Genomic DNA, 24,842 nt, shown 5'->3' on the forward strand with positions numbered 1-24,842 from the left:
GACCGTAAGTGCATGGGTTTATTTCTGGGCTCTGTATTTTGTTCTGTTGATCTACATGTCTGTTTTTGTGCCAGTACCATGCTGTTTTGAGTACTGTAGCTTTGTAGTATAGTCTGAAATCTGGGAAGGTGATACCTCCAGCTTTATTCTTTTTTTTCAAGATTGGTTTGGCAATTCTGGGTCTTTTGTGGTTCCATATAAATTTAGGATTGTTTGTTTTAGTTCTTTGAAAAATGTCCTGGGTATCTTTTTTTTTTAAATTTTTATTTATTTATTTATTTATTTTTGGCTATGGTGAGTCTTCGTTTCTGTGCAAGGGCTTTCTCTAGTTGCGGCGAGTGGGAGCCACTCTTCATCGCGGTGCGCGGGCCTCTCACTGTCGCGGCCTCTCTTGTTGCGAAGCACAAGCTCCAGATGCGCAGGCTCAGTAGTTGTGGCTCACGGGCCTAATTGCTCCACGGCATGTGGGATCCTCCCAGACCAGGGCTCAAACCTGTGTCCCCTGCATTTGACAGGCAGATTCTCAACCACTGCGCCACCAGGGAAGCCCCGACCTGGGTATCTTGATAGGGATTGAATTAAATCTGTAGATTGCTTTGGGTAGTATGGACATTTTAACAATATTAACTCTTCAAATCTAAGAGTGTGAGATACCTTTTCATTTCTTTGTATTGTTTTCAAATTCTTTCATCAATATTTTATAGTGTTCAGAGTATGGGTTTTTCATCTCCTTGACTAAGTTTATTCTGAGGTATTTTATACTTTTTGATGCAATTGTAAATTGAAGTGTTTCCTTAATTTCTCTTTCTGATAGTTCATTATTAGTATATAGAAAAGCAACTGATTTCTGTATATTAATCTTGTATTCTGCAACTTTATTCATTTATTAGTTCTAATAGTTTTTTTGGTGGAGACTTTAGGATTTTTGATATATAGTGTCTTGTCACCTACAAATAGTGACAGTTTTACTTCTTCACTTCTGATCTGGATACCTTTTATTTCTTTTTCTTGGCTGATCGGTGTAGCTAGGACTTCCAATGCTATGTTAAATAGAAGTGGTGAGACTGGGCATCCTTATCTTGCTCCTGATTTTAGAGGAGAAGCTTTTAGCTTTTACCATTGCGTATGATGTTAGTTGTGGGTTTTGTCATTAATGGTCTTTATTATTTTGAGATATGTTCCCTCTATACCAATTTGACGAGAGTTTTTATCATGAATGGTTGTTGAATTTTGTCAAATGCTTTTCTGTATCTATTGAGATGATCATGTGATTTTTATCTTTCCTTCCCTTTGTTAATGTGGTGTATCACATTGATTGATTTGTGAGTGTTGAACCATCCTTGCCTGCCTGGAATAAATCCCACTTGATCATGGTGTATGATCCTTTTTATGTATTGTTGAATTCGATTTGCTAATATTTTGTTGAGGATTTCTATAGTCATTAGAGATATTGGCCTGTAATTTTCCTTTTTTTAGCAGTGTCTTTGTCTGGTTTTGGTATCAGGGTAATGGTGGCCTCAGAGAATGAATTTGGGAGTGTTCCATTCTCTTCAATTTTTTGAAATAGTTTGAGAAGGATAGGTATTAGCTCTTCTTTATGCCATATACTTTTGTGAAACTTGAGTACTTGTTAAATTTAGCATAGGTTTGTTTACTCTTTTGTAGATGAACAAGGCAGGAAAAAAATCAAAAGAACCTGGCTGACTGCTTTCACTTGGAATTTATTACATGAAATTTTTAAAGTAAATTTATTTATTTATATTTGGCTGTGTTGGGTCTTTGTTGCTGTGTGTGGGCTTTTCTCTAGTTGCAGCGAGTGGGAGCTACTCTTCGTTGCGGTGTGCAGACTTCTCATTGTGGTGGCTTCTCTTGTTACAGAGCATTGACTCTAGAGCACGTGGACTTCAGTAGTTGTGGTGCATGGACTCAGTAGTTGTGGCTCGCATGCTCTAGAGTGCAGACTTAGTAGTTGTGGCGCACGGGCTTAGTTGCTCTGTGGCATGTGAAATCTTCCTGGACCAGGGCTCGAACCCGTGTCCCCTGCATTGGCAGGCAGATTCTTAACCACTGTGCCACCAGGGAAGTCCATATTATATGAACTTTTAATGCTGCTTGTCAATCACAATACTTTTCCATCCACTTTCCCACTTCCTTAAAGTATTCATACCTTCTTCTCTTTCCTCAAATCTCCAAACCTTCTTCTACAATCTTCACTCTCAGCTATTGACTTTCAGAACATGGCTTTCATAGTCTCCCACAGTCAGTTCTAACTACCTGCCACCATTTCTTTACTGCTGCCTGTTATTATGGGTGAACTGTCCCACTTTTATCTAAGGATGGCATCTCTGTTTGTAGGCTATATTCCATTATTTTTTCCAAAATCAGGAGGACATGTTCTCGGCAATTCTCTCCTCCTTCTTCTATACTAATGATTTCCTTCTCTTTACTGGGTCATTCCTATCAACATAAAAATATTCCAGTTTTGTCCCATTTTTACAAGAAATTCTTGACCTCACCTTCTCTTGCTTTTGCAGCAAAACTCCCAGCAAGAGTTTAATATTCTTATATTCTTTTAAAAATAATTAATTAATTAAATTTTTTTTTTGGCTGCATTGGGTCTTCATTGCTGTGCACGGGCTTTCTCTAGTTGCGGTGAGTGGGGGCTACTCTTCATTGCATGGCGTGGGCTTCTCATTGCGGTGGCTTGTCTTGTTGCAGAACGTGGGCTCTAGGTGCACGGGCTTCAGAAGTTGTGGTGCACAAGCTTAGTTGCTCCGCGGCACGTGGGATCTTCCCGGACCAGGGCTCAAACCCTTGTCGTCTGCATTGGCAGGTGAATTCTTAACCACTGAGCCACCAGGGAAGTCCCTATTCTTATATTCTTTACTCTTTGTCTATAGTGAAGCCACTTCAGTTAGATTTTGCTCCTAATGACTTTACTAAAACTGTTCTTGCTGAGATCCCAGTGACCCTCAAATTGCTGACAATTCTGTCTTCATTTTACTTGAATCATTAGCTGTACTTGATAGACTTGAATCATCCTTTCTTCCTTGAAATACTTTCTTTACTTCTTGCTGTCAACACCACTTGTTCTTGGTTTTTCTATTACCCCCTTGGCTACTTCTTTTCAGTTTCCTGTGCCAGATCCTTGTTCTTCTCCTCCTTGACCTCTTAAATTTGTTGTGTTCTAGAGCTCAGTTCTTGATCCTTCTTTATTGTTTATCTATACCAGCAATTAACAAACTAAGGCCCATGGCCTTACTCCAACCTGTGCCTGTTTTGATAAATAAAGTTGTTTTGAAATACAACCATGCTCATTTGTTTATGTTTTATTTGTGGCTACTTTTGAGTTGCATAGATAGAGTTGAGTAGTTGTGACAGAATCCAAATGGCCCTCAACACCTAAAATATTCACTCTATGGCCTTTTTCAGGAAAAGCATGCTAATACATGATCTACATTTACTCTTTTCCCCTCCGTGAATACATTCAGATGCATGATTCAGATACTATATACTGATATCTCTTCAACTTGTATTTCTAGACCAGACTCCCTCAAACCCCCAGAATTATAAATCCAATTGCTGGTAAGACATACACTTGTATGTCTAATAGTAGAAATAGTAAATATGTTTGATTTTAACATGTTCAGAATAGAACTTCTTATCTTTATCTCCAGATCTGTTTCATCTACAGTTGTCTTTGTCTCAGTTAATGTCAACTTTGTCTTTCTAGATGACTAGGTCAAAACCTTGAAGTTTATTTGCCTTTCATATTTCGTGTTCTATTTGTCTGGAAATCTTGATGGCTCTACCTTCATAATATATCCAGAATCCGACCACTTCCCCCGTGGGACCACCAGTCCCATATACTTATATGATGACTGGTATAAGTCATCATAATCTCTTTCCTAAATTACTGTAACTGCCTCCTATTTGATTTTTATGGTTCTGTCCTTGCTGCCTCCCCTATTTGGGCTATTTGTAATATGGAAGCAAGGGTATTCTTTTAAAAGCATAATCCAGATACTTTAATTTCTCTGCTCATAATCCTCCAATAGTCCTTATTTGATTCAAAATAAAAGCCAAAGTCCTTAAAATGGCCAGACAAGTCCTATAAGACCTTGCCTCATGCTACTGCTCCAAAATTATATACTACTCTCTCTTTTGCTCCCTCAGCTTTAGCCATGCTGAGCTAGCTCCTTGTTCTTACTTGAATATTCTAGGCATACTCTTTTTCAGAGCTTTTGTCCTACCTTTTCCCTATACTAGGAAAGCTTGCTTCCTCAGATATTTATAAGGGTTGGCCACAAAATACCACTTTTTAAATAAGGACTAATCAACTACCCTATTTAAAATTTTACATCCTCCTCCTTCCCAGCATTCCCCATCACCCTTATTCTGTTTTATTTTTCCCCATAGATCTTATCACCTTCCAATATACTATAAATATATAATTTAGTTAATTATTTTTTCTATCTTACCACTCATCCCTAGAACATGAGCTCCATGAAGAATAGGCATTTCTGGTCTGTATCTTTCTTTTAATATTAAATCTTCAAAACCTATAATAGTGCTTGGCACATAGTGGATGATCAATAAATATTATTGCCTACACAAATGATAGTGTTAGCTATATTATTATTTATGTTGTCAAAATAAATATAAAGAATATTTTTGATGTATTAAGTAGGCATAATATTTGAATTTTAAATGCATTTTCTGTAGTAAGGATAGACATTTCTGGGTTGATTCACTTGAGGAATGAGGCTTATTAATGTGTTGGCATTTGAAGGCTTCACATATTTCTATTAAGATTCTATGAAACTGATATCATAGGTTGCGTTAATATATCAATCTAGATAAAAGTTAAATTGGAAGAATGAACACTGAACTAGTAAGTAAACACTTTGTGTCCCTTCATTTTATTCTCCACAATACTATCAAAATGATGTTTCTAAAACACATAACTGCCTCTGTCATGTCCCTGATATAAAGTACTTTTGTTACTCATAGTTACCTAGGATAGAAGATAACATTCCTCAAGGCTTAATGTTTACTTGTATTTCAAGTTTTACCACTTCACCTTTGTTTCAACTGTATCAACCCACTTGTAGTTTCTGGGACACTCTGTAGTCTTTCATACATTAAGACAATTCTTTCTGGAAATTCTAGCTTCCTTTTCTTATCAGTAGCATTGTATAAGGCTCACCTCAAATACTTTCTCCTAGAAACAGTCTTTCATCTGCTCAGTAGTTAGTCCTTGGCTTTCCTAATACCTTATATCTCTAGTTACACTTATCACATTATAACATTGTATTGTGTGTTTTCTTTCCCAATAGACTTTGAGTTCATTGAGACCTAGACTAATCAATAATCTATTTTTTCACCTTTTAAAATTTGAGATTTATTTAGATTTATAGAAGAGTTCCAACTTCTATAAAGTTGCAACTTCTGCAACTTCTAACTTCATCCAGCTTCCTCTTGTATTAAAATCTTACATAACCATAGAACATTTACCAAAACTAAGAAATTAATCTTGGTAAAATATTATTAACTACATGATTCATTTGGATTTCATCAGTTGTTTCTCTGATGTTCCTTTTCTCTTCCAGGGTCTAATCCATTATTTAGTTTTCATGTTTTCTTATTCCTTCAATATTGAGAGTTCTTCAGTCTTTCTTTAAATTTCTCTAATGATCTTGGCACTTTTGAAAAGTACTGGCCAGTTATTTTGCAGAATATCTATCAATTTGGGTTTGTCTGATGTTTTCTCATGATTAGGTTTGGGTTATGCATTATTGGAAAGACCTTAAGCTGTAGGTTGTTCCTTTATGTTGTGCCTCAGAAAGGGCTTCCTTTCCTACTCTTCTTTCTCTCCTTTCCCTCTCCCAGGATTCTTCTGTGGTTAGCCAAAGCTTGTTAGCTATAGGGTGTATTTTATATTTAAATTAAGCCTCATTCTTAGGCATTCTTAGGCATTCTTGTTGGTTCTTGGAGGTAAGGACTTCTCAGTTCTACTACCCATTATTTAAGAGTAGATTTTCCCCCCCTCTGTCCCTTCCCCTAGCTGCAATGAGTTTTTACCACTGTCCTGAGGGTGGCAATGTTTGCTGCCCTACTCCTCACATACTAAGGTTTTTGTTCCGTAAATGACATAGGAGAGAAGGGTCTGTGTAGAATTTCTTGCCCCTTCAGCATGGCTGCTGTTTCCCTCTCCTGGGTTTGAACCATAAAAGAAACTTCTTTGGGATCCTTCTGATCTACTCTGTGAGTGTTCCATAGTATTCATAGAGAAAGAGCCTGGAAAAGAGTATAGACTCCCTCAGTTTCTGCAGTCTCTGTGGACATCACACTGTTCCCTAGTTTCTCACACAGCTTTCATTTACCTGTCAATTATTCTAGGTAAACTATTTTTATTGGTGTCTGGTTACATTTACCCAAGTTAAGTGCTCACATTTCTTCTCTTCCAATAGTTGCCTATATCTCCAGATTTTAGGTCATTTGTTTGTTCTGAAAACTTATCTCAGTTGGATTGGGAAAAAAGTTATAAATTTGAAGTTAACACAATTTTTTTCATTATAATGATGGAAGGAATACTCTTTTCAATTCTCTAAGTCACAGAGTGGAAGCTAGAAGTCTCTTCGCCACTGATTTTTATATTGCTAGTGCCTTGCAGAGTACTTGGCACATATCAGACATTCAATAATTAAAATATTTAATACATGCAATATGCATGTATGCCTAGCCCCATAATTGACTAGGACAGCAGGAACAGCAGCAGAATGAGTTAGTACATCATGATACTGTATATCACCTCCATCATTAAGAGTATGTTACTGAATTTTAATTTTTCCTTCTACAGTTCTTTTCTATTACCTACAGAAAGAGCCTAGATTAGATTTAAGAATATCATGTACTTTTTAAGTTTTGTGATAAAGGGACTGAGATATATTTTATATACAAAGCAAAACATATTTTTCTTGTGTGGTATGCAATATTTTGAAATAGTAATTACGGTTTTTTCACTATGGGTTTTTTTGAATTCCACAGACCTTTACCCAACCTAAACAGCTAAGGAATTCTGCTTTCTCTACTTTGGAAAGGAAAAACAGAAAGTAAAAATAACAACGAATCAAACACTTGTCTGAAATTCAGACTCTTGGTAAAACCAGCATACACAGAAAAATATGTTATCAATGAGAGCCAGTATTTCCCCCACCTGGAGACTGGGAAAGTTTTCTTATATTGAGGGGCATAATACAGCTTAGATGCTAGTGGATCACTGTGAAGTAGCCTTGTGTCCTACTCACCTCAACCCTGGACTGAAATCTAAGATTGGGCTGGTATAACAGGCAGACAAGAGAACCTTTATCTCTGGGTACAGTACAAGGAGCTAACAAAATCTTATAATGCTCATTATCTAGCAGATAGGGGGCACAGTATAGTTGAAATAGTTGCTTGGTGGTTTAACAGGAATGCTTAGGTAGCCCCTTTGAGTTTCTTATTGCTCCAGAGTAGTGAAGAAATTTTGGAGAGGACAGGGAAGCCACCAAGAGAAAGTAAACAGGACCTGAAGAAGCTTTGTGAGCTTGACATGGAGGAGAGCTGCAGAGATCTATGTGTACTGATGACTGAAGAGTAGGCAGGAATATCTCACGGGATGCCGTTGTGCATTTTTGATAGCACTGAAGGATCAGATACACCTCTTCACTAGTTCCTTCCTATGCTGCCATGCTACAGAAATGCTCTGAATGTAGATGTAGTATTAGAGATAGGGTGGGGAGGCCTCAAATTATCTGAAAACATAGGTGCCTACACATGGTGGAATGGGCGCCCAAAGTATAATTTAAGACTTGTTATATAGAAGTAATGCTGTATTGCTGGCACATTTCAATTTTGAACTGAAATTTGTCATTGCTGTGTGTTTAAAAACTTGTTTATTAAAATAGAATATCTGCAGTAGGCATCAGTAAGCTTTTAAATGTAATGCCATTTAAAAATATTCTCTCTTGGGCTTCCCTGGTGGCGCAGTGGTTAAGGATCTACCTGCCAATGTGGGGGACATGAGTTCGATCCCTGGTCCGAGAAGATCCCACATGCCGCAGAGCAACTAAGCCCTTGTGCCAGAACTACTGAGCCTGTGCTTTAGAGCCTGTGAGCCACAAATACTGAGCCCGCATGCCACAACTTCTGAAGCCTGTGTGCCTAGAGCCCGTGCTCCACAACAAGAGAACCCACCACAATGAGAAGCCCGTGCACCGCAATGAAGAGTAGCCCCTGCTCGCTACAACTAGAGAAAAGCCCACGTGCAGCAATGAAGACCCAATGCAGCCAAAAATAAAATAAATAAATTTATAATAAGTAAATAAATAAAAATATTCTCTTGGGCCCATTAATATATAAATGGGTTTTAATTTGAAAGTAAAATGACTTCTCTTATGAAGTATATTTTAGTTTACAATCTGGTTCCAGGTACCCCAATTACTGAACAACACTTTACCATGACAGCCTTGGATCAACCTAAATCAAAATACAAGTTAGAGCAAGATGTGCAGATGAACTGTATATAAAACATACAGCAGCATGTGATAATTCTATCCCTGTAGTCAGACATTTCTGGCTTGACATTTGGCAGTCACTTATCAACTGTGAGACCTTGTGCAAGTCACTTCTCTCTAACTTTCAGTTTCTCATCTATCAATGTGGATAGTAATAGTACTAATCTCATGGGGTTCTTGCAAAGACTAAGTGTGATAATTCATGTAAAGCTCCAGCATACAAACAAGAAGTATTCAATAAATACTAGCCATTATTATGTTTCAAAAGGGACCCACATGATCAAGTGTACTGAATCATGGGCCAACCAAATGTTTCCATGATACAGTCAAGCTTGGTTAGAAGATATTTTTCTTTCCTTATGTTTGTTTTCTTTTTCTCCTTTTTCATTACACTTTCCTCTTTTCTGCTCCTTCCTTTCTCTTTTCTTCCCTCTTTCCTTTCCTTGCTTCCTTCCCTGCTTTCTTCACTCCCTGCTCTTAAACTTTATTATGGAAGAATTTATACACAAAAGTAGATAGACTAGTATAATGACCCCCACATATCTGGCATCTAGCTTCTACAGTTGCCTGCCTTTTATCAGTCCTTAGCCTCTTCAAGTTTATTTCTCCCCATTTATACCATGTCTCTTTCTTTATCTTCACTGGTATATAAATATGTCTTTATAAATTTTCTGTATTCTTTTGGCTCCATTCACCAGAGTGATCCATTTGTTGACTGTAATAGATTTAGGTAACATTCTAACCATATATGGTCTATAAAAAACTAGCATATTCACTGTTGTTAGTGTAAAAAAATAATTTACCTCTCCAACTTCTCAACCCATTGACAAATCATGCTGGTTTCAATTAGCTTCATCAAGCATATGAAATGCCAAAAGGTGAACATTTGTGATGCTTAGCGTATGTTAGTGATAAGACAAAACAATTTTACAAGTATATTTGTGATTTTCTGAGATTAGATCATTTAAAATTTAGCTTCAGTTTTTAAATTGCTATTTTACTTCAATTCCCATGTAACATAAAGTTTTAAAACTCTTGCAAATAAGTACTTCATGTACAGTTATGAACATGACAGGTGTACCTATAACTTATGCCAAACAAGTATGGTAAGAAGTCAGAAGATAAAATTTAAAAAGAAACACTAATAAGCATCTCCCTAAAGTAATAAATTATTAATATTTTTACACTTGAAGTAACTATTACAAAAGTACATGTTTTCATTCAAAAATGTAATTTCTCAAAATATTAAAATGAGACATTTTAATATCTTAATTCATTTATCTATTTATTAATACAATTTATTGAATAGAACTATGTGTCAGGTACACTGCTAAGCATAGAAAAATAGAAATAAACAAGATACATTCTGTGGTCAAGGAGCAATAGTTAAGGGTGTAAATAGATGAAGAATGAGGAAGAGTTTGTCAAGTGAAAGGCATGCCACTTAGTAGGCATGGTATGGGCAAAGGCTTGGAGAAATAAAAATTGTTGTAATTTTTGGAAATGATAAGTAAATAGTTGAGGGCAGGAACCATGTCTAGTTGTTCATCACTGTATCCTTAGCACATAATATTGTAGCTGTTCCATAAATATATCCTGAATTGATTAATTGATAAATACAGTAGTAGATAAAGTTGAAAACCTCTTACGAATGGCTTTGTAGGCCATTTCATTTTATAGTCCAATGTTCACTGAAATATATTTTATAGGATAGTAACTGTTTGGAAAATTAAGAGATATTGTGGTCAAAGAAAAAACAACTAAGAGATACTGATCGCACAGATTTAGAACAATATTCTTTACTGAAATATTTCTCAGACTTTAGTATGCTAATGTTGACTGATCATTAAGAGAGATTTTGATTAAACTGCTTCCCAAACTTCTCTACCTGAGACACTCCTACCCACTCACGCAAACCCTGTCCATAAGACTATACTTGATACCATGTGCCTTGGGAAAGTCTACTCTACCTTCTACTGAGATCCATTCAAAAGTTTTAGGTAGGGAACTACTCTATTGTCATAGTTTTTTAGAAAACTCCCTTTGTATGTGAAGGAAGTAGAATGAAGAGAATTTAATAGTTAAATTGATGTGGACATACTATAGAAATTTCCAGGTTTCTTTCATGGTGGCTAAGATGGACATGCCAATAAAAAAGGATACGGATTATAGAATGAGTAGGAGTTTTGGAGGGAAGTATAACACAGTCAGTTTTAGGCAACTATGTTTAAAGTTCAAGTGGACAGCCAAGATTATTCAGTTTATATAATAGTTAGATTTATTTGTTTGGATCTCAGAAGAGACTAGAGATCATAGTGAAAGCTCTGGGAATGGCTTTTGTAGGGTTGCTCGGAATGTATTTCCTTTCTCCTCCATAGCCATTTAGATATTTGAAGTCAGCTATCACGGCATCCCTAACCCTTTCTTCTCCAGGCCAAATAAACTCAGTTGCCTCTCACAAGACTTGCATGAAATAATATCTGAACCATTTTACTCATGCAGTTCTTTCCTCTAAATACACTGTAAATCATCAATGTCTCACTTACGATGCGGTACCTTACTGAACCTTATACTTCTAAAATGTCACATATTATATTATTGAATGTGCTTTCCTATACTTTTATAACCTCCGCATCCAAACTGGCTCTAAGCCATTTACTACTTCCTTCTACCCAACCCTTAAGCAGCCATGCCCCTTGAATTATAACCCCTCTGCAGTAAATGATCACCACATGAGATCTTTCCAGTGTCTGCCTCTGGAATCCTTACTTTGCCTTGTTTGGCTTAAGTGTTGAGTCTTCCTATGGTAATTACTTCTTGTTCTCCATCTGTTCTTGTGCACTCAAGTTTTAGACTTGTTCCTCGTTTCTAAGCAGTCTCACTCAAGATGTTGATTCTGGGTTATATTATGCTGGGTCTGCAGCAAATATCCCATTTCATGTACCCCTACTTCTGACCTTAGTTTTTGTGTAGCTATCCAGGGTCCTTCACTTTGAACCAACCAGCATCTAAGATACATCATCTAAGACAGTAAAAGTGATAATATGCCAGTTTCCTTGAAAGCTGGAGCCATGTCTTATTCTTTGTGTTCCCAGTGTCTAGCACAGTGCCTGACACCAATGATATTCAGTGCATGAATGGATGGGTGGGTAGGTGGTTGAAAGAAGCAGCTCTGCTTCTGGCTGTATTTTAACATAATGTTTTATGCTTCTACATAAAGTTTTGCTTGAGAAAATAGTTCTGGCACTAAAACTACTGGAAAACTAGTGATCTACTAGGAAATGCCGTGATTAACTGATTTAATTTTTTTTCTTATGACTAAGGAAGGAGAGATAATTGCAGGAGTATTTAGGCATTTTATACTTTTTTTTTTTTAAAGAACCTACTATATGAAAGCATGGAGATGGCATTTTCCATTTAATTTTTATGTTACTCTCTGAGGTACATTTTATTATTCTCATTTTACAGATGGGAAAACTGAAGTTTAGAGAGCTTACATGGTTGAAAGCTGATGAGCAGTGAGGGTGGGATTCAACCCTAGGTTTTTTGACTCTGATTCAATTTTTCTTTCTTATACTCGAGAGCATGTTCTCAATATCTTTAGTGAGTACTATGTCACATAGAGTTATTATTTCCTTTTATTTTTATGTTTTCTTAACTTGAAGGGCAGAAAATGAAAAACCGCAAAATATCTGAGAATTTAATTTTCAGGAACATTGATTATTTCTTAGTAATTGGATGCTCTAATTATTTTCTTGGAGAAAAAGTTTTAAGGTCAAGCATGTTTTTGGTTCCAGTGCTGATATACTAAGAAAGTACAATGCTAGAGTGACTCAGAAACAATTATCTGTTTATTGCTGTCATTTTGTAATCTAGAGAAGAGACAGTGCTGACACATAAAGGTAGAAGAAGTTGCATTTTGTTGAAATACTTCAGATTGGGGATAGAGAAATTGAAGAGTTGTTGATCGATAGGACTTGGGTAAATCTATTATAACACAACTGTGAAATATTACCATATAAAATTTCACAGTAGAGTTGGTTTGAGTAAACTCTTGCCTGGCTAAATTGGACTTTTTGTTTAGGCAGTGGGTTCTAAATGAGCTAATGGTTCATTCTAACACTTAAGATTATTTACTAGGTCTAGGGAGAAAAGGAAGTGTTACCACTCTCCAGTTCTTCAACTGCAATAGACTTATAATAAAAGTCTACTGTTTATTATCTATTATCTATTGGGTGCTCTGTGTCATATTTCTACTTTGTTCTCCCTAGAACCCTAGGAGAGAAGTTTACATTTTACTGGAGAGAAAATTGAGGCTCAGAGAGATTAAGTAACTTACCTAGGATTCCCCATTTGAAGCTGGGATTTGAATCAAGATCTGACTGAATGTACCGCTTTGATCTCCATTCTGTACTGTTTATTGAGCATTAATCATTTTTGAACAGGGAGCTCTACCTCTCCAAAATTATCTTCTTCAAGAATGCTAATGGCTACATTACTGACAAAAATATTTTTTTCTTTAGCAAAGAGCGTAAACTAAGCATACATTTCTTTCAATTAAGTAAACTTTCTACCTCATTACTCTAGGGTCTCTATGCAATATTTATTTTTATTTATTTTTAATTTTTTTTTATTTTTTTATTTTGTTACTTTTTTTTTATTAGTTTCTGCTTTATAACAAAGTGAATCAGTCATACATATACATCTGTTCCCACATCCCTTCCCTCATGCATCTCCCTCCCTCCCACCCTCCCCATCCCACCCCTCCAGGCGGTCACAAAGCACCGAGCTGATCTCCCTGTGCTCTGCGGCTGCTTCCCACTATCTATCTACCTTACGTTTGGTAGTGTATATATGTCCATGCCTCTCTTTCGCTTTGTCACAGCTTACCCTTCCCCCTCCCCATATCCTCAAGTCCATTCTCAAGTAGGTCTGTGTCTTTATTCTCGTTTTACCCCTAGGTTCTTCATGACATTTTTTTTTTTAATTTCGTATATATGTGTTAGCATACGGTATTTGTCTTTCTCTTTCTGACTTACTTCACTCTGTATGACAGACTCTAGGTCTATCCACCTCATTACAAATAGCTCAGTTTCGTTTCTTTTTATGGCTGAGTAATATTCCATTGTATATATGTGCCACATCTTCTTTATCCATTCATCTGATGATGGACACTTAGGTTGTTTCCATCTCCAGGCTATTGTGAATAGAGCTGCAATGAACATTTTGGTACATGCCTCTTTTTGAATTATGGTTTTCTCAGGCTATATGCCTAGTAGTGGGATTGCTGGGTCATATGGTAGTTCTATTTTTAGTTTTTTAAGGAACCTCCATACTGTTCTCCATAGTGGCTATACCAATTCACATTCCCACCAGCAGTGCAAGAGTGTTCCCTTTTCTCCACACCCTCTCCAGCATTTATTGTTTTTAGATTTCTTGATGATGCCCATTCTGACTGGTGTGAGATGATATCTCATTGTAGTTTTGATTTGCATTTCTCTAATGATTAATGATGTTGAGCATTCTTTCATGTGTTTGTTGGCAGTCTGTATATCTTCTTTGGAGAAATGCCTATTTAAGTCTTCTGCCCATTTTTGGATTGGGTTGTTTGATTTTTTGCTATTGAGCTGCATGAGCTGTTTATAAATTTTGGAGATTAATCCTTTGTCAATTGCTTCATTTGCAAATATTTTCTCCCATTCTGAGGGTTGTCTTTTGGTCTTGTTTATGGTTTCCTTTGCTGTGCAAAAGCTTTGAAGTTTCATTAGGTCCCATTTGTTTATCTTTGTTTTTATTTCCATTTCTCTAGGAGGTGGGTCCAAAAGGATCTTGCTGTGATTTATGTCATAGAGTGTTCTACCTATGTTTTCCTCTAAGAGTTTGATAGTTTCTGGCCTTACATTTAAGTCTTTAATCCATTTTGAGCTTATTTTTGTGTATGGTGTTAGGGAATGGTCTAATCTCAAACTTTTACATGTCCCTGTCCAGTTTTCCCAGCACCACTTATTGAAGAGGCTGTCCTTTCTCCACTGTACATTCCTGCCTCCTTTATCAAAGATAAGTTGGCCATATGTGCGTGGGTTTATCTCTGGGCTTCCTATCCTGATCCACTGATCTATCTTTCTGTTTTTATGCCAGTACCACACTGTCTTAATTACTGTAGCTTTGTAGTATAGTCTGAAGTCAGGGAGCCTGATTCCTCCAGCTCCGTTTTTCGTTCCCAAGATTGCTTTGGCTATTCGGGGTCTTTTGTTTTTCCAAACAAATTTTGAAATTTTTTGTTCTAGTTCTGTGAAAAATGCCAGTGGTAGTTTGATAGGGATTGCATTGAATCTGTAGATTGCTTTGGGTAGTAGAGTCATTTTCACAATATTGATTCTTCCAATCCAGGAGCATGGTATATCTCTCCATCTATTTGTATCATCTTTAATTTCTTTCATCAGTGTCTTATAATTTTCTGCATACAGGTCTTTTGTCTCCTTAGGTAGGTTTATTCCTAGATATTTTATTCTTTTTCTTGCAGTGGTAAATGAGAGTGTTTTCTTGATTTCATTTTCAGATTTTTCATCATTAGTGTACAGGAATGCCAGAGATTTCTGTACATTAATTTTGTGTCCTGCTACTTTACCAAATTCATTGATTAGCTCTAGTAGTTTTTCGGTAGCATCTTTAGGATTCTCTATGTATAGTATCATGTCATCTGCAAACAGTGACAGCTTTACTTCTTCTTTTCCAATTTGGATTCCTTTTATTTCCTTTTCTTCTCTGATTGCTGTGGCTAAAACTTCCAAAACTATGTGGAATAAGAGTGGTGAGAGTGGGCAGCCTTGTCTTGTTCCTGATCTTAGTGGAAATGGTTTCAGTTTTTCACCATTAAGGACAATGTTGGCTGTGGGTTTGTCATATATGGCCTTTATTATGTTGAGGAAAGTTCCCTCTATGCCTACTTTCTGCAGGGTTTTTATCATAAATGGGTGTTGAATTTTGTTGAAAGCTTTCTCTGCATCTATTGAGATGATCATATGGTTTTTCTCCTTCAACTTGTTAATATGGTGTATCACATTGATTGATTTGCGTATATTGAAGAATCCTTGCATTCCTGGAATAAATCCCACTTGATCATGGTGTATGATCCTTTTAATGTGCTGTTGGATTCTGTTTGCTAGTATTTTGTTGAGGATTTTTGCATCTATGTTCATCAGTGATATTGGCCTGTAGTTTTCTTTCTTTGTGACATCCTTGTCTGGTTTTGGTATCAAGGTGATGGTGGCCTCGTAGAATGAGTTTGGGAGTGTTCCTTCCTCTGATATTGTTTGGAAGAGTTTGAGAAGGATGGGTGTTAGCTCTTCTCTAAATGTTTGATAGAATTCGCCTGTGAAGCCATCTGGTCCTGGGCTTTTGTTTGATGGAAGATTTTTAATCACAGTTTCAATTTCAGTGCTTGTGATTGGTCTATTCATATTTTCTATTTCTTCCTGAGTCAGTCTTGGCAGGTTGTGCATTTCTAAGAATTTGTCCATTTCTTCCAGGTTGTCCATTTTATTGGCATAGAGTTGCTTATAGTAATCTCTCATGATCTTTTGTATTTCTGCAGTGTCAGTTGTTACTTCTCCTTTTTCATTTCTAATTCTATTGATTTGAGTCTTCTCCCTTCTTTTCTTGATGAGTCTGGCCAATGGTTTGTCAATTTTGTTTATCTTCTCAAAGAACCATCTTTTAGTTTGGTTGATCTTTGCTATCGTTTCCTTCATTTCTTTTTCATTTATTTCTGATCTAATCTTTATGATTTCTTTCCTTCTGCTAACTTTGGGTGTTTTTTGTTCTTCTTTCTCTAATTGCTTTAGGTGCAGGGTCAGGTTGTTTACTTGAAATGTTTCCTGTTTCTTAAGGTGGGATTGTATTGCTATAAACTTCCCCCTTAGAACTGCTTTTGCTGCGTCCCATAGGTTTTGGGTCGTCGTGTCTCCATTGTCATTTGTTTCTAGGTATTTTTTAATTTCCTCTTTGATTTCTTCAGTGATCACTTCGTTACTGAGTAGTGTATTGTTTAACCTCCATGTGTTTGTATTTTTTACAGATCTTTTCCTGTAATTGATGTCTAGTCTCATAACATTGTGGTCGGAAAAGATACTTGATACAATTTCAATTTTCTTAAATTTACCAAGGCTTGATTTGTGACCCAAGATATGATCTATCCTGGAGAATGTTCCATGAGCACTTGAGAAAAATGTGTATTCTGTTGTTTTTGGATGGAATGTCCTATAAATATCAACTAAGTCCATCTTGTTTAATGTATCATTTAAAGCTTGTGTTTCCTTATTTATTTTCATTTTGGATGATCAGTCCATTGGTGAAAGTGGGGTGTTAAAGTCCCCTACTATGATTGTGTTACTGTTGATTTCCCCTTTTATGGCTGTTAGTATTTGCCTTATGTATTGAGGTGCTCCTGTGTTGGGTGCATAAATATTTACAATTGTTATATCTTCTTCTTGGATCGATCCCTTGATCATTATGTAGTGTCCTTCTTTGTCTCTTCTAATAGTCTTTATTTTAAAGTCTATTTTGTCTGATATAAGAATTGCTACTCCAGCTTTCTTTTGAGTTCCATTTGCATGGAATATCTTTTTCCATCCCCTTACGTTCAATCTGTATGTGTCTCTAGGTCTGAAGTGGGTCTCTTGTAGACAGCATATATATGGGTCTTGTTTTTGTATCCATTCAGCCACTCTGTGTCTTTTGGTGGGAGCATTTAGTCCATTTACATTTAAGGTAATTATTGATATGTATGTTCCTATTCCCATTTCCTTAATTGCTTTGGGTTCGTTATTGTAGGTACATTCCTTCTGTTGTGTTTCTTGCCTAGAGAAGTTCCTTTAGCATTTGTTGTAAAGCTGGTTTGGTGGTGCTGAACTCTCTCAGCTTTTGCTTGTCTGTAAAGGTTTTAATTTCTCCATCAAATCTGAATGAGATCCTTGCTGGGTAGAGTAATCTTGGTTGCAGGTTTCTCTCCTTCATCACTGTAATTATGTCCTGCCACTCCCTTCTGGCTTGTAGAGTTTCTGCTGAGAGATCAGCTGTTAACCTGATGGGGATTCCCTTGTGTGTTATTTGTTGTTTTTCCCTTGCTGCTTTTAATATGATTTCTTTGTGTTTAATTTTTGACAGTTTGATTAATATGTGTCTTGATGTATTTCTCCTTGGATTTATTCTGTATGGGACTCTCTGTGCCTCCTGGACTTGATTAACTATTTCCTTTCCCATATTAGGGAAGTTTTCAACTATAATCTCTTCAAATATTTTCTCAGTCCCTTTCTTTTTCTCTTCTTCTTCTGGAACCCCTATAATTCGAATGTTGGTGCGTTTAATGTTGTCTCAGCGGTCTCTGAGACTGTCCTCTGTTCTTTTCATTCTTTTTTCTTTATTTTGCTCTGCAGCAGTTATTTCCACTATTTTATCTTCCACCTCACTTATCCGTTCTTCTGCCTCAGTTATTCTGCTATTGATCCCATCTAGAGTATTTTTCATTTCATTTATTGTGTTTTTAATCGATGCTTGATTCATCTTTAGTTCTTCTAGGTCCTTGTTAACTGTTTCTTGCATTTTGTCTATTCTATTTCCAAGATTATGGATCTTGGAAATAGAATCTTGGATCAGCTTTACTATCATTATTCTGAATTCTTTTTCAGGTAGACTGCCTATTACCTCTTTATTTGTTAGGTCTGGTAGGTTTTTATCTTGCTCCTTCACCTGCTGTGAGTTTTTCTGTCTTCTCATTTTGCTTATGTTACTGTGTTTGGGGTCTCCTTTTTGCAGGCTGCAGATTCGTAGTTCCCGTTGTTTTTGGTGTCTGTCCCAGTGGCTAAGGTTGTTTCAGTAGGTTGTGTAGGCTTCCTGGTGGGGGGGACTAATGCCTGTGTTCTGGTGTTTGAGGCTCGATCTTGTCTTTCTGGTGGACAGGTCCACGTCTGGTGGTGTGTTTTGGGGTGCCTATGGCCTTATTATGTTTTTAGGTAGCCTCTCTGCTAATGGGTGGGGTTGTGTTCCTGCCTTGCTAGTTGCTTGGCATAGGGTGACCAGCACTGTAGCTTGCTGGTCGTTGACTGAAGCTGGGTGCTGGTGTTGAGATGGAGATCTCTGGGAGATTTTCGTTGCTTGATATTGTGTGGAGCTGGGAGATCTCTTGTGGACCCGTGTCCTGAAGTTGGCTCTCCCACTTCAGAGGCACAGCACTGACTCCTGGCTGCAGCACCAAGAGCCTTTCATCCACCGATAGAACCCTGGGGCATATGGTGGAAGCAAAGCTATACAGAGAGAATCTTACACAGAAGATTACCCATACACATTCACAAAAAGAGAGCAGGGGGAAAAATCAAAAATCTTGCTCTCCAAGTCCACCTCCTCAATTTGGGATAATTCGTTGTAAAAAGAGGAAAAGGGCGAGAAGTCTGAAATCTTGCTCTCTAAGTCCACCTGCTTAATTTGGGATAATTCGTTGTAAAAAGAGGAAAAAGGGGGGAAAGTCTTAAATCTTGTCCTCAAAGTCCACTTCCTCAATTTGGGATGATTCGCTGTCCATTCATGCACTCCACAGATGCAGGGCACATCAAATGGACCGTGGAGCTTTAATCCGCTGCCTCCGAGGCTGCACAGAGAGATTTCCCTGTCTCTGCTCTCACAGCTCCCGGGTTTCAGCCTTGGACCTGGCCCCGCCTCTGCGCGTAGGTCGCCGGAGGGCATCCGTTCTTCGCTCAGCCAGGACGGGTTTAAAGGAGCCGCTGATTCGGGGGCTCTGGCTCACTCAGGCAGAGGGGAGGGAGGGGCGCACAGTGGCGTGCCTGCGGCGGCAGAGGCCGGCATGACGTTGCAGCAGCCCGTGGCGCTCCGTGCGCTTTCCCGGGAAAGCTGTCCCCGGGTCCCGGGACCCCAGCAGTGGCGGGGTGCACAGGCCCCCCGGAAGGCGGGGCGGACAGTGACCCGCGCTCGCACACAGGCCCCGCGGCGACAGCGGCGGCGGTGGCAGCAGCCCCAGCGTCCCACGCCAGTCTCCGAGGTCCGCGCCTTACCCGCGGCTCGCGCCTGTCTCCGGCGCTTCCCCAAGCAGCCCTCTTAATGCCCTCTCCTCGCGCACCAGGAAACAAAAGGGAAAAAAGTCTCTTGCCTCTTCGGCAGCTCCAGACCCTTTCCCCGGACTCCCTCTGGGCTAGCCGTGGTGCACTAACCCCTTCAGGCTCTCTTCCTGCCGCCGGCCCCAGTCGTCTCCCTGCGTTCCGACTGAAAGCCGATACCCGAGCCTCAGCTCACAGCCCCGCCCGCCCCGGCGGCCGAGCAGACAGACAAGCCTCTCGGGCTGGTGTGTGCCTGAGGGCACCGGTCCTCTGTGCCAGAATCTCTCCGCTTTGCCCTCCGCACCCCTGTTGCTGTGCTCTCCTCCGCTACTCCAAAGCTTTCCCCCTCCGCCACCTGCAGTCTCCGCCCGCGAAGGGGCTTGTAGTGTGTAGAAACCTTCCCTCCTTCACGGCTCCCTCCCACTGGTGCAGGTCCCGTCCCTATCCTATTGTCTCTGTTTATTCTTTTTTTCTTTTGCCCTACCCAGGTATGTGGGGAGTTTCTTGCCTTTTGGGGGGTCTGAGGTCTTCTGTCAGCGTTCAGTAGGTGTTCTGTAGGAGTTGTTCCACGTGTAGATGAATTTCTGATGTATCTGTGGGGAGGAAGGTGATCTCCGCGTCTTACTCTTCCGCCATCTTCCTCCGGGGGCCTCTATGCAATATTTATTACTGTTATATGTTGGGGTTTAAATAAAATAGTTTTTGTTTGTATGTGTAGAAAAGCAAAGGTGGCTGAGGAAGTTCTTCTAGATTGCTCAGTAAGTTTTGCTGAAAAAACCTTTATAACGGGGGCAAATATTTTTCCTGAGATGTCCCTTGGTAAACTTCCTGAGGCCTCCCTTTTCTGGGTGATGTGTTCACTTTGACCACTTCCTTTTTAGATTTCTATTATATTTTTCTTCTGTGATTCCCATGTGGTATCTCTTATTGGTTTGTGTCTCTTGGCCCTTTAAAGATCAAGTAGATTAGGATAGAGATGAAGAGATGATTTAAGAGAGAGATGGTACGGGTAAAAAGAAGGGTGCCTCTCTTGTCTTTCTTGTGTTCATGGGAGGATATAATCAGACTGAGCCTGGTCTTACCTCTCAGAGGTATGACTATCATTTACATAGTTGATCTGATGGGAGTTAGGATATGTATCAGGAACTGAATTTTGGGAGGCAAGTTCATTTAGGGATTTTAAGACTTAGAGCAGTTTCCGGTGGTTGATATCTTATGTGGAGAGAAAAATTTTCCTGATTTGGGAGATGATCTTGATTATGGCCTCTAACTAATGGGATGATAGGAAGAGAGATTATTTTCTGGGGCTCAGTCAGGAGATGTATGTAGTAAGCACCTGGAAAACCACCATCTACTTTGAGCAATCTGGCTTTGGAAGGTATAGGGAGTCATTTCTCCATTTCCCTATTCAGGGAAAATCTGCTCAAAGAGCTTCAAAGAGCATTGGCTAGAAGCAGAGTGTCTGGCACTGGGAAGGGATCTCATTGGGTGTTGCTAGGGAGTGGGAATGTACTGCTTTAGAGCCTGGTTAGGCTTACTTCTGGTATGGATTGTAATTGCCAACTACTGGTTAGTGGGATGGCTTCTGTTCTATTTGGTTCTCTGTATTTGTTTGTATATATGTCTGTCCATCTATCATCTACCATTTGTCAACCATCCATCCATGCCTGATATATATTTCTAGAAGAAGCAAGAAATAGAGAAATGTTGGGGTTCATATTATATCAAGAATGTATTCCCTTGGGCTGAGTGGAGGGAAAAAAATTAACAGATTTACAGGGAACTCCACTGTACAGTAGAAACTAACACAACATTGTAAAACAACTATAACCCCCCCAAATAAAATTAGCAGATTTATTGCAAACCCAAAGATGAAGCAAGAAATTTTAAGAAGGATTTCACCCAGGACACTTTGGATCTCAGAGCTGTTTGCTTCCAGGCAAAGGGAAAACACAATCAGCTGATTAAAGGCTCAGAATTTGGTATAAGAATTAAAGCTACTGCTTAAGCTTTTGAGGGAGAATATCAGAAACTCAGAGTGGAAGTGCATTAGCTTAAATAAGTTTTAAATTTTGCAATAAAATAAGGAACTGTGAGAGGATTAACAAGGGAAGGAAGACATTCAATTCAACAAATAATGCTAATTCTTATATCTATTTGCTTTTTTTTGTGAACTGCCTTAATACTAGGCCATATAATTCTGGTTGACTGATAATTGCAGAGCCCTTTCCTTCTCTGTGATGAGGCCAAGGGTGAGAGAGGGAGTTGAAGGTGGGTGTCGGGGGTCTAGGCTGGTCAGTAGACACTCTTCTTCTCCCATGATTCGTCTATGGATGTATATGTGCCTTAGACAAGGGCAACTGGTATCCTTCTCTGATAGGGTTACTGAAAAAAAGTCCCTTTGCTTCTGAAATCACAGGTGCTAAGGGGCACATTTGTTGATATATGGAGAGAGTTTGCCTGAGAACCAGCCAATACAGGAGAAAGATGAGCTGAAAAATGAAAGAGGGAGAGAGAGAGAGCGAGAGAGTGAGAGAAAGAGAGAGAGAGAAGAGGGAAGAGGGAAGAGAGAAAAAGCATGAATTGAAAACTGCTAGACTCAGCTATGCCTGAAATTAACATCCCTTGGGCTTCCCAATTTCATAGATTGTTTTACTTATGAGAGTTTGCATTCAGTTTTTGTTACTTGCAAAAATAAAAAAGCTGAGAGAAAATGCAGAAGCAAATTAAGAAACAGATTGGAACTTTTAAAACACAGCTGAGCATGCATAAAAGGAATGGGGTGAGCACAGAGGAAGTACATCTAGCAGTAGAAAGGAGTGGCAGAAAAGTATGTGCATGCTACTGTTTAAAGTACATAGTCCTGAGTAATTTAAAGGTAGAGAAAAGAGTTTGGGAGGAGAGCACATGGCTGAGTACACATCAGTTTTCTTTGGGCCCATTAATATACTGGCTTATGAAGCATAAACAGTAGCAAGTACAAGTAAAACATCTTTTGAGGAAAATCTACAACCAGGGCAAATATAGGAGCAAAGGGTGAATCTGCTGGCCTCAAAAGTTACAGGCACCTCCTCTAGAGGAGGTGGTAGAGGCAGCAGCTAGACAGGCAGAAAAAGGCCAGGTGGGACAAGAAGGCCCTGGGAACTTACCAGAGTCATTGAATATAAACTAAAGAGTAGGAGGCTTGGATGGTGGAGATGGTGCAAAGCCACAGATTTCACCTGGAGGATTTCTTGTTATAAATACAGGTTCCCTTCCTCACAGGAAAGAATAGCATCTTGAGACCACACTGAATTTAGCAATGGCTGCTATGAATCAAAAAGATATGGAGAGGGAATTCCCTGGTGGTCCAGTGGTTAGGACTCTGTGCTTTCACTGCTGAGGGTCTGCGTTCAATCCGTGGTTGGGGAACTAAAATCCCACAAGCTGTGTGGTGTGGCAAAAAAAAAAAAAAAAAAAAAAAAAAAGGATATTATTATAAAAAATTTTTAAAAGATATGGAAATGGTGATCCAGAGGGGTTGGATATAGGGAGAGGTTGCTCAAAGGAAGAAGAGGATTTCAGGAAAGACCTTAAGACAACAGTATCCACCATTTTATCTTTCTAAATTTTATTAGAGGTTAAGGATATTCCAGATACCATTCTTAAAAAATAGAGTCAATCAATATATAAGACATTGGGACAATGGTTTTAAACTTTTTCTGAAAGAGCAGCAGAACTCTTTTTAAGAAAAGTGTTACGCAAAATTCTGATACATAAACCAATAAACTATTGAGTAAAGTATTGGGCATCTGCCTGCTCAGAGTCCCACTCTGTCTGTGGCCCTTCTTGAGAACACTGGGGCCCCAATGCACACAGTATGAAAATCAGTGGTCTACACCAAAGGAATCTTTTGCTTAGTCCAGTTCTCTAGGGTAGGAAAATACTCATTGATCTAGGGCCATAGCCCTGGCTTTTAGTAAATACCATATATTTTCTAGGTCTGTATGATCTATATTTCTAAGATCTACATTTCGGCATGATTTTTATTTCCAGAACCCTGCTGAAGTGGCCGAAGCCAGCAGGTAGCTCCTTGTGGATTTGGAGATTGAGATTCTGTCACTTCTTTTCTATTTCTGTCAATATCTATAGCCAAGAAGGAAGTGCTTTGTTAAACGGCAGAGAGTTATAGAAGCATAGTGGATCATTGTTTATTTTGATAGTGCTTCTCTCAGAGATGGTGCACAATGCTTATGACCTTTCCCCTCTAACCACATAAACCTTCTACCCTCTACATACACACACTACAGATTTCTATTCATCTTTCAAGTTTCACTGTGAGTAACATTTCTTCCAAGAAGCCTCCCATGTCTTTTTCTTTTCTTTTCCTTTTTTTTTTTTAGATTTTATTTATTATTTATTTATTTTATTTATTTTTGGCTGCATCAGGTCCTAGTTGCGGCACACAGGATCTTCACTGAGGCATGAGGGATCTTTTGTTGTGGTGCACGGGCTTCTCTCTAGTTGAGGTATGCGGGTTTTCTCTTCTCTACTTGTGGCACATAGGCTCCAGGGCACGTAAACTCTGTAGTTGTGACATGCAAGTTCCAGAGCACGGGGGCTCTGTAGTTTGCAGCATGCAGGCTCTCTAGTTGAGGCTCCTGAGCTCAGTAGTTGTGGCACGCAGGCTTATTTGCCCCATGGCATATGGGATCTTAGTTCCCTGACCAGGGATCGAACCCGCGTCCCCTGTGTTTTATACCGCTGGACCACCAGGGGAGTCCCCCATGTCTTCTTCTGTCCCTCTTTTCCCCAGACTGGTAGGATTTTTCATACTATCCTGCAGTTGTTTGTCTCCTGCTGTTAAATTGTGAACTCTATAAGGCAAGGGACTGAATTTTTTTATCTCTATATTTCTTCTGCTTAACATAGAACCTATTCAATTGTAGATATTATAAATGAATTTTATATTTTATGAAAATATAAAAATATTTTTTTCATAAATTAATAGATAGTGAAAAAAGAGATGAGGTAGAAGGAGGAAGGGGCAGAGACCCTTTATAATTCATCAAGTATTGAGAACTTGTACCTTATTTGATATTAACACAGAGTCTTAAGGAAATTGGATAATCTATTCCTCTATACCAGCATTAGAATCAGCTGATGATCATGACACCTGTATGTAGACACAAAGGTCTCA

The 24,842-nt window shown here is 38.7% G+C and overlaps 1 long non-coding RNA gene across 1 annotated transcript in view; it reads left to right on the forward strand.

Annotated features, from left to right (window-relative positions):
* Nucleotides 1-24,842, forward strand: part of LOC132483976 (uncharacterized) — a 136,880-nt gene that overhangs the window by 76,702 nt on the left and 35,336 nt on the right. The gene's annotated exons all lie outside the window — the stretch shown is intronic.

This window comes from Mesoplodon densirostris, chromosome 2 (assembly GCF_025265405.1).
Source record: "Mesoplodon densirostris isolate mMesDen1 chromosome 2, mMesDen1 primary haplotype, whole genome shotgun sequence".
NCBI classification, from domain to species: domain Eukaryota; kingdom Metazoa; phylum Chordata; class Mammalia; order Artiodactyla; family Ziphiidae; genus Mesoplodon; species Mesoplodon densirostris.